Source organism: Convolutriloba macropyga, unplaced genomic scaffold (assembly GCF_964194025.1).
Source record: "Convolutriloba macropyga unplaced genomic scaffold, txConMacr16.3 SCAFFOLD_5434, whole genome shotgun sequence".
Lineage (NCBI taxonomy): Eukaryota > Metazoa > Xenacoelomorpha > Acoela > Convolutidae > Convolutriloba > Convolutriloba macropyga.
The window spans coordinates 3,799-12,500 of record NW_027451773.1 but is presented as its reverse complement, the minus strand read 5'-3'; the positions used below and the strand labels follow the sequence as shown (position 1 = coordinate 12,500).

Here is an 8,702-nt window from a genome sequence, read left to right as displayed (position 1 = left end):
TACTACAGTCAACATAATACTCGTTGCAAAATAAGTGCTCGGCATCTGCAATTTTCCAAAGACGAAGTTTCGCCAGTTCAATTTTCGCTCGCCAATTATGGCTACTAATTCACACGGTACTGAGCTCAACAACATTAAATTTGTTCAGCAAGACTTTCACATGTTGATGTTTTGGCTTTCGCCTACTAGAAGCAACATAATACTCGTCTTGTTAGCTCATTCAATGAGAATAGCTTTTCCCGTTGAGAATTTTTGCCTTCAATTGGCGTTGTAGTGAGTTTGGCTACTCAGATCACCAAATACTTGTGACAATTCGAACCAGAAATGTTTTCAATTTTCACATGCTGATGTTTCGGATTCAACCTACTAGAAGCAGCATAATACTTGTATTCAACAATTTCTGTATCAAATCCCAGTTTTCTCTGGTGCATCTTTGCCAAACTATTCCAAACTGCCTGAGTCTGAATACCAATTACAGGTACTAGTAAATGCACGTTACTAAGGACTATATAGTTCTAGGTTACTGTACACAACGACGTTCACATGTTGATGTTTCAGCTGCCGCTTACTAGAAACAACATAATACTTATCGTGCATACCTTTCCATAACTTGTCCTTTTCAGATGCATTAGTTTCCCTTTGTCTTGGCTTCTACAGTCAGACTGGCTACTAGTAACAGCACAGTACTAATCACATATCGTTCTACAGTTTGCAGACAACTTTCACATGTTGATGTTTCAGCTTTCGCCTACTAGAAACAACATAATACTCGCTGTATACATTTGTAGTTCTCTATGTAACTTTCATGTGAAGAAGTTTCGCCAGTCTTTTTGACTGTCTCAAATCTGAGTCATGCTTAGGCTACTAGTTGCTTCATAGTACTTATCGCCTCGAGATCATTGAACAAAACTTGATTTTCACATGTTGCTGTTTCAGCTTCCGCTTACTAGAAACAACATAATACTAGTCTCATTAAGTTCCGTCTCTTTGCAATTTTCTTATGAAGAAAATTCGCCATCACAATGACTCCAGCAGTTCTTGATCAAGGAATGCAATCATTGATCAGAATGCTATTATTTGAATCGGTTCTGCTTTAAGTGTTCCAATTTTATTGGAAGCACCAACAATAGAACATCAATGTGTTCAATCGAGAGTTATATAACCCTGAATCGGACGCAGTCAACAGCCGAAGCCGAGACCGCCTTTTGCGTTAGAGAGGTCGGTAAACAAATCTTGCGATTCATACCGAATTAACACATATAGCTGTGCTCCTCTTCGTAAAGCGAGCCAAGTGATCCCCTGTTGAAGGATGTATTTGGACCAATCTAGTAGCATTTGGTTTCCAACAAGCTCTCCCAAGTTAGCTTACTTATTGGGCTTTTCAACCAATTCGGTTGGCTACAAGCATCATCAAAGTACTAGCCACAGTTTGATCGCAAAATTCTACGACTTTCACATGTTGATGTTTCGGCTTGCGCTTAGCCTACTATAAGCAACATAATACTAGTCATATCATAGAGCGTGATCAGCTTGTGACGTTCTCATGATGAAGTTTCACCAACAGTGTCTCACTTCGAGCTTAAATCCAGCTACTAGTAACTACACAGTACTGACTGCAACGATAACTTTTATCTATACCTTTCACATGCTGCGCTTTCGGCCAGGGCCTACTAACGTCAACATAATACTCGATATAAACTTTTGTTCATGATGCAGCTTCCCCATGCAGAAGTTTCGCCTTCAAATGCTCTCTTGGCCATATGACGTAAGAAAAGGTTACTAGTAACATCACAGTACTAGCCACAGTTTGATTGCAAAATTCTACGACTTTCACATGTTGATGTTTCGGCTTGCGCTTAGCCTACTAGAAGCAACATAATACTAGTCATATCATAGAGCGTGATCAGCTTGTGACGTTCTCATGATGAAGTTTCACCAACAGTGTCTCATTTCGAGCTTAAATCCAGCTACTAGTAACTACACAGTACTGACTGCAACGCTAACTTTTATCTATACCTTTCACATGCTGCGCTTTCGGCCAGGGCCTACTAACGTCAACATAATACTCGATATAAACTTTTGTTCATGATGCAGCTTCCCCATGCAGAAGTTTCGCCTTCAAATGCTCTCTTGGCCATATGACGTAACACAAGGTTACTAGTAACATCACAGTACTAGCCACAATTTGATCGCAAAATTCTACGACTTTCACATGTTGATGTTTCGGCTTGCGCTTAGCCTACTATAAGCAACATAATACTAGTCATATCATAGAGCGTGATCAGCTTGTGACGTTCTCATGATGAAGTTTCACCAACAGTGTCTCACTTCGAGCTTAAATCCAGCTACTAGTAACTACACAGTACTGACTGCAACGATAACTTTTATCTATACCTTTCACATGCTGCGCTTTCGGCCAGGGCCTACTAACGTCAACATAATACTCGATATAAACTTTTGTTCATGATGCAGCTTCCCCATGCAGAAGTTTCGCCTTCAAATGCTCTCTTGGCCATATGACGTAAGAAAAGGTTACTAGTAACATCACAGTACTAGCCACAGTTTGATTGCAAAATTCTACGACTTTCACATGTTGATGTTTCGGCTTGCGCTTAGCCTACTAGAAGCAACATAATACTAGTCATATCATAGAGCGTGATCAGCTTGTGACGTTCTCATGATGAAGTTTCACCAACAGTGTCTCATTTCGAGCTTAAATCCAGCTACTAGTAACTACACAGTACTGACTGCAACGCTAACTTTTATCTATACCTTTCACATGCTGCGCTTTCGGCCAGGGCCTACTAACGTCAACATAATACTCGATATAAACTTTTGTTCATGATGCAGCTTCCCCATGCAGAAGTTTCGCCTTCAAATGCTCTCTTGGCCATATGACGTAACACAAGGTTACTAGTAACATCACAGTACTAGCCACAATTTGATCGCAAAATTCTACGACTTTCACATGTTGATGTTTCGGCTTGCGCTTAGCCTACTAGAAGCAACATAATACTAGTCATATCATGGAGCGTGATCAGCTTGTGACGTTCTCATGATGAAGTTTCACCAACAGTGTCTCATTTCGAGCTTAAATCCAGCTACTAGTAACTACACAGTACTGACTGCAACGATAACTTTTATCTATACCTTTCACATGCTGCGCTTTCGGCCAGGGCCTACTAATGTCAACATAATACTCGATATAAACTTTTGTTCATGATGCAGCTTCCCCATGCAGAAGTTTCGCCTTCAAATGCTCTCTTGGCCATATGACGTAACACAAGGTTACTAGTAACATCACAGTACTAGCCACAATTTGATCGCAAAATTCTACGACTTTCACATGTTGATGTTTCGGCTTGCGCTTAGCCTACTAGAAGCAACATAATACTAGTCATATCATAGAGCTTGATCAGCTTGTGACATTCTCATGATGAAGTTTCACCAACAGTGTCTCATTTTGATCTTAAATCCAGCTACTAGTAACTACACAGTACTGACTGCAACAATAACTTTTATCTATACCTTTCACATGCTGCGTTTTCGGCCAAGGCCTACTAACGTCAACATAATACTCGATATAAAATTTTGATCATGATGCAGCTTTCCCATGCAGAAGTTTCGCCTTCAAATGCTCTCTTGGCCATATGACGGAACACCAGGTTACTAGTAACATCACAGTACTAGCCACAGTTTGATTGCAAAATTCTACGACTTTCACATGTTGATGTTTCGGCTTGCGCTTAGCCTACTAGAAGCAACATAATACTAGTCATATCATAGAGCGTGATCAGCTTGTGACGTTCTCATGATGAAGTTTCACCAATAGTGTTTCATTCGAATTGGTTCTGCTTTAAGCTCTCCAATTGTTTTGGATGAACCAGTTTTGCCCTTCGAAGCCACTTTTGTGAGCTTTTGTGGGTCTTTACCAAGAGGATATACCTCAAGGCCTCTTTCAATTCCTTTAAGTTCTTTCAACTCCTTTACAGTTTCTAGGTTCACATAGCTGCAAACCTTATTTCTAGTTTTAAGTCTGGCCAACTTGGGGAGAGTTGGTGCAGACCGTGACCAATTCTAGTAGGATGCCACAACAAGAATGTGATCAACTTAGCTTGTCGATGAACCTGCCCCACATTCAAACAACTCTATCGCCTTTTCCTCGTATAGTTATATGCGAGGGCCTCTCATAGAGAGCGCTGTTAGCAACCTTTTCCACATAGACGATAAAGTTGTGAGTGTTTTGCACATGGCTGTTGTCATCACCACGTGACGAGTCAACTCAGCTTGACTCTCTACACTCCGACAAGCTTTGCACATACGCCTTTAGTTCAGTATGTGTCTTTAATCTGACTCCGGTGCCTCAAGCCGGAAAAATTGTCAGATTATGATCATTATCGGTTAGTCATCCCGATGCAAGATCGTATCGTACTGTCTTTGTCTACCTCCAGATTCCGAAGAACAGGAGGAGACTCTCCCAGACCTACATATCTGGGAGAATGTTCAGAGGGCGAGAAGCTGTGGATTACTCTCCCCTAAGAACTGACTAAACTTTACCCTCGTCCAAGGTAAGTTTATTTTAGCTAGCCTTCTATGTAAAGGATCTGAGGCTAAGCTGTGTTTTTTCGAGCCTTTGGCTCGGAGCAAGTTCAGTGGGCGCCCCGAGTAGCTCAACTCTTTCCCACTGAACAGCGCAACGCTCTGTCACTCGCTGGGATTTTTGCGTGTCGGTTCTAACCACGCGACTTGTGGACCTTTTTAGGCCTTTCTCATTCACAAGTCTATAGCTGGGCTTCTATAACCCAGCTTCTGAGATCTAGATAGCTGCAGTTCTGCTAGGCTGCTTTTGCTAACTAGTCTCCCTTTAAGCAGTCCCTTGCCATGACTGCTGAACTATGTATCCACACAAGTAGTTTTTGAGCTCGATACATAATTCGAGATTGGTTGCCAAGCAATCTCTAGCGACAGAGCGTCATGCGCACTACAGACATGGCCTCTACCAGCAGCCATGCCCGAAGGAATCAATCACTGATCCTTCCGCAGGTTCCCCTACGGAAACCTTGTTACGACTTTTACTTCCTCTAGACAATTAAGCTCGATCCGCTTCATCCCGTTGCCGGAGACCGAAGTCCCAACAGTAGGAATTTGCAATTCTTGCTTAACTATCCAATCAGTAGTAGCGACGGGCGGTGTGTACAAAGGGCAGGGACGTAATCCCTATGAGTTGTTGACTCATAAGTACCAGGAATTCCTGGTTCACGTCTGCAAGTTACAACAGACGATCCCCTTGAAGCGCTGTACTTTTCTCTGATTGCCCAGTCCATTTCGGACCAAGGGCTGAGTACTCAATCTAAAAGTACACAGTGTAGCGCGCGTGCAGTCCAGAACATCTAAGGGCATCACAGACCTGTTATAGCCTCACTTCATCTGCGGTATTTAATTCCGCATAGTTCCTCTAAGAAGTGTTTGAATTCACATATAGTGAATTTCATTATTTAGATGGAGAAGATCTCGTTCGTTATCGGAATTAACCAGACAGATCACTCCACTAACTAAGAACGGCCATGCACCACCGCCCATATAATCATGAAAGATATTCAATCTGTCAATCCTTAAGATGTCTGGACCGGGTGAGTTTTCCCGTGTTGAGTCAAATTAAGCCGCAGGCTCCACTCCTGGTGGTGCCCTTCCGTCAATTCCTTTAAGTTTCGATTTTGCAACCATACTTCCCCCGGAACCAATAAACTTTGGTTTCCCGGTTAATCTCTTGCCAAGTCAAGATCGACTTTGACAAATTGTAGGTTGGTATAGTTTATGGTCAGAATTACGAGGGTATCTAATCCTCTTCAATACTCTGACTTTCGTTCTTGATTAATGAAAACATTCTTGGCAAATGCTTTCGCAGTAGTTTGTCTTGCCACGATCCAAGAATTTCACCTCTAACGTAGCAATACAAATGCCCCCGTCTGTTCCTTTCAATCATTACCGCACTCAGCCAACCGGCATCAATCGAGTAGCGGGTCATTCTCCATTATTCCATGCTTTATTATTCGATCCCAAAGGATGCTTTGAACACTCTAATTTTCTCAGGGTGAAAACACCGTTTCCACAGTTCGTCACATTTAAGTGCAAACTATTTCTTCGATGCGAAGGATGAGCGGAACGAGTCAACAGATTTAACTGAAGACCATGTTGCCGTTCTACTCAAACAGATCCAACTATGAGCTTTTTAAACGCAGCAACTATTGCATACGCTTGTAGAGGCTGGTATTACCGCGGCTGCTGGCACCAGACTTGCCCTCTACTCGTTCATCAATGGAGCTTTTAAGTCCATTCCATTCTGATTACAAACCATAAAGGTTCATATCATTATTTCTAGTCACTACCTCCTCGTGCGGAGAGTGGGTAATTTGCGTGCCTGCTGCCTTCCTTGGATGTGGTAGCCGTTTCTAAGGCTCCCTCTCCGGAATCGAACCCTGATTCCCCGTTACCCGTCACAACCATGGTAGTCCGTTACACTACCATCATAGGTTGATAGGTCAGAAATTCGGAAGTTCCGTCCCCAAGCCGAAGCTATCTGGGATCTTTCAGTTACTAGGACTCATCACGGGATGTGTCTGTACTTAGCAAATCACCCGGTGTAGTCTTGTAAAAGTCTCCGACAGTGTCGGACAATCAGCATGCATTAGCTGCAGGGTTACCGCAGTTATTCATTTAGCTTGCAAATCAACTAATAGATAGTAACTGATTTAATGAGCCATTCGCGGTTCCACTTTTTCAAGCTTCGCTTGCACATGCATGGCTTAGTCTTTCAGACAAGCATATGGCAACTGACAGGATCAATCAGTTTAATTGTACTTTGAACAATCTTTCGATTTGTTCGAATTTAGAAAGACATAGCCTTGCGGCCTCGTCAATCTTGCTTTGAGCTTTTTAAATCACGAAGAGTTTCAATGCATGCTTTGGCATGGCTACTAGTTACTACACAGTACTCTACACACTTAGAGTTACCCACGATTACACATTTCACATGCTGATGTTTCGGCTCGCGCGTACTAGAAACAGCATAATACTATGTGTACTGGTAGATAGCGCTCTGTGAGCATTTCCCATGAGCAGGTTTTGCCCTCCAAATCTCTGTTCTACTGTTACCAATACCGGCTAACAACTGTATCATACTAGGGAGAATTGACTCATGATTTAAAAACCAGATGTTCACATGTCGATGTTTCGGCTCTCGCCTACTAGAAACAACATAATACTAGTCTGTTAAAAATCTCAATCACGCCGCCTCTTCAGATACAGAAGTTTTACCTTTTATTGGTTAGAGAACAGCTTTCCAGCTGTCGACATGGTTACTAGTAACAACACCGTACTCAACACAAAAACTTTTCAACTTCACAACTTTCACATGCTGATGTTTCTGCTTTCGCATACTAGAAACAGCATAATACTTATTGTTTTGTCAAGTAATTTGTGTGTCTTTCCCATGTGAAGTTTCACCGGTCAACAATGTTTCCCTGACCAATTACGGCTACTAGTAGCTGTATAATACTAGGGAAAATGATTGAGGATTTAATATCAGATTTTCACATGTTGATGTTTCGGCTTTCGCCTACTAGAAACAACATAATACTAGTCTGCTAAGAAATCTCGCTCAAATTGCCTTTTCACATACAGAAGTTTCACCTTCTATTGGTTAGAGAACAGTTCTCAGCTGTCGACATGGTTACTAGTAACAACATCGTACTCAACACAAAAATTCTTCAACTTCACAACTTTCACATGCTGATGTTTCTGCTTTCGCGTACTAGAAACAGCATAATACTTATTGCTTTGTCAAGAAGTGTGTGTGTCTTTCCCATGCGAAAGTTTCACCGGTCAGCAATAATTGCCGTGTCCAATTAAGGTTACTCATAGCTGTATAATACTAGGGAAAATGATTGAGGATTTAATATCAGATTTTCACATGTTGATGTTTCGGCTTTCGCCTACTAGAAACAACATAATACTAGTCTGCTAATAAATCTCGCTCAAATTGCCTTTTCACATACAGAAGTTTCACCTCTTCTTGGTCACTGTACAGATGATGCTGTCTGTTCTTTATTTGGTTCTGCTTATTATAAGGAGGGGCATCACTCCTTCCTCCTTGGTTTGCATGCATTAAGCCTGCTTTGTGAAAAGCGTATCTTTCTAGCTTTTCTTCGCCTTACTCGAGTAGGACGATACAATCCAGACATTAGTCAGTCTTGGTGTAAAGTCACTGAGTATTATTCGGTTCTGCTTTATTCAGCAATATGCTGTATAATTGTTGTAATTTGCGAACATATTTGTTCTCAGTTCCGAACTACTAGCGACGACAGATTACCAGCGGTCATGAGCCATCAAGGTAGTTCTTTGGTGCATCAAGTAGAGAGGTGCCATCAAACAACACTTCCCTAATAATGCTACACACATAGAATTTGCTACAGTGCAGCTTTTTACTTTGCAAAATTTGCGCACAAATTTTGCATAGAATAAATGTTTTATCAAGATTTTTAGATCCCCTCCCTTGAGAGAACGTTACTCCTTTAAGTGAACACCCCGCGGCGTCCTGTTGTTATTGCTTATAACCATTTCGCAAGCCGGAGGCATAATGCACTACGCAAGCCGCTACTTTGGCACAGAGGCACCTAGTTTTACACCCGGGACTTCAGGTGGCC

At 41.8% G+C, this 8,702-nt stretch overlaps 1 pseudogene; it reads right to left on the bottom strand.

Moving 5' to 3' along the window:
* Positions 1-1,159: 1,159 nt before the first annotated feature.
* Positions 1,160-1,311, bottom strand: LOC142356948 (5.8S ribosomal RNA; annotated as a pseudogene).
* Between the last annotated feature and the right edge of the window lie 7,391 nt (positions 1,312-8,702).